Genomic DNA, 2,423 nt, shown 5'->3' with positions numbered 1-2,423 from the left:
GTAATAACAATAACAATAACAATGGCGTTAAACCACTAAACCTCGATTTTCCCTTGAATTTCTCTTTAAGTAGCTTCAAAAGTTTAAGTTACAAAGGTAGGTTAGTAAGAAAAGTAGGGGGAAATCCATTTCTACGACAGTGTCACACACTACACCAGTCTTATATTGAATAAAATATTCAAACCTATGACTCTATTGTTTTAAAGATGCACCTTTATATCAGCTATAAAATTGTAGATGTCTTGTGTATCCTTTTATACACATTTCCAAGTAAGTTCCCTGTGATTCAGCAGGACACATTTGGTAAGCCTACCATGGAAATGTACTCACTGAATTAAAAAAAAAAGTTGTGTAGGTTTGAACTCTCTCTCTCTCTCTCTCTCTCTCTCGCTCTCTCTCTCTCTGACACACACACACACACACACACACACACACACACACACACACGGCACTTTAGACATGAAGCAGTGTGTTGTTGACAGCAACTGACACAGGCTGGATTGCCTGTGTGTCTGTAGGCACCAACTTTCCACAAACAGTTACTAAATGATGGCATGTTTGTGGCTGCCTTGCAGGACCACCAACAGTGCACTGCTTGGCAAACAGAAACAAAAGCTTATATGTTTTGATATAAGGGCGAAGACAAGGAGTCAGACAAAATGAAACTCGCCAGTCTGCTTTGCAAACAGCAAACTATTAGTCGATGTACTTACTTGCAGACAGACTGTGACCCCTTTGACATTGTGCCCCTCTGATTTTTCCAATCCGTATTTAAATAACAGTAGATTTTGTAATATTAAACAAAAAGTCTGCATGTTAGTCATCCTTGCCATAGGATGGTATGGGGTTGCACTATCACTGTAGAAAAGTCAAAATGCTTGGGGGGAAGTGTATATTTTCTGGCAACTTGTTGGAAGATACAGAGTCTGATAGCAATTAAGCCTATAATCACCTCTAGTTTTTCTTCAAAACGTATTTGTTTGTAGATGGATACACTTTAAAGGTATGAAATGCTGGTCTAATTCATTATTTTTATTTCTAAAGTTTCAAATGATACTGCAAACACCACTGCAAGGTTTTGAGAGGCTGTAAGGCAGGTGGAACTGAAAGACTTCTGCTCTTATTTCTTGCTAAAAGTGAAGCTGCTGGCATTTGTGTTAATGACCCGACTAAAGAAAAGTACATCAGTCAGGTTTGGTATTTTATGTCTAGACACCAACCTAGATATATTCAATCTAATGATCAGGAAAAAAAAAAAAAAAAAAAAAAAAAAAACAGATTCTTTATTTCCCACAGGTTTTAAATAAGGCAAGAATGCAACGTTGTTAGGAAAAGTTTGTGCTCCTGTTTGCAGGGCTGTAAGACAAATTATGTTGCATTCATGGATGCTTTCAGATGAATCAATTCTTCATTTTTTTATTTTTTTTTTTTTATGTCAAAGAGCAAATGTGTCCATAGGACCTTGTAGACCTGCCTGTTCAATAAGACATTAAATATTTTTTTTCCCCTTCAGATTTAATTATGATGACAAAATGCTGACTTTAAAACAGCACAATTTTGAAAAGTGGCATGTTGGATGGAAAAAGTTGGTAGAAGTAGGATTATTCAAATGGTTTGGAATGTTAATATTCAACTTTGCATTAAGTTTATGTCAGCTTAGTATCAGTAGCATCACTGTTCTTGGATTGTCCCATGTTAACATTATAACACTAAGCTCTAACTCTAACTCTAAACCTAATCTTACCTCTAACTGGTGTAACATTGATACTAAGTTAAAAATCAGCTGATATAAAAATGATTACAGGTTGATATAAAATTTTAAAGGTATACTCCAACATCCGCTTTTTTTCCAATTTACCCGGACTGAGCCAAGATGTTCGATATCATTTTCACATCTGTACGTCCACTGGTTTGGTTGATATGTGTAGCATTTTGTGTTAACTTAGCATAAAGAATTGAAGTCTATGGGAGTCATTAGCCTAGCACAGTCAAAGCGAAAAAAAAAAAAAAAAAAAAAAAAAAAAAAAAACATGTGCATTTGTGTATCGTGTATCTGAAATACACACCCTGTAATTAAAATTTTTTTTAAAAAAAAGGTTGATTTTTTTTTTTTTTTTTAATCCCAAGATGTGTCGAATTCACATGATTTCTTGTGTAAATAAGACAGTTTCAGTTTTGTTGTAAGGTTTATTTTTTCATATTGACAGAGATGGGCTATTGACTCCCATAGACTTCAAGTATTCATGCTAAGCTAACATGAAATGCTAGCCATAGGAACTGAACCAGTGGACATACAGAGGTGAAAATGATACTGAACATCCTGGAGTATTCCTTTAAGCATCAACACTGGCTCAGTTGTAAACTCAACTGATAAAAAAAAGTTGATACTCAGTTGAATGTTAACTATGGACAGCCCAAATAAA

Source organism: Myripristis murdjan, chromosome 4 (assembly GCF_902150065.1).
Source record: "Myripristis murdjan chromosome 4, fMyrMur1.1, whole genome shotgun sequence".
In the NCBI taxonomy this organism is placed as follows: domain Eukaryota; kingdom Metazoa; phylum Chordata; class Actinopteri; order Holocentriformes; family Holocentridae; genus Myripristis; species Myripristis murdjan.
This window is presented reverse-complemented; position numbering follows the sequence as displayed.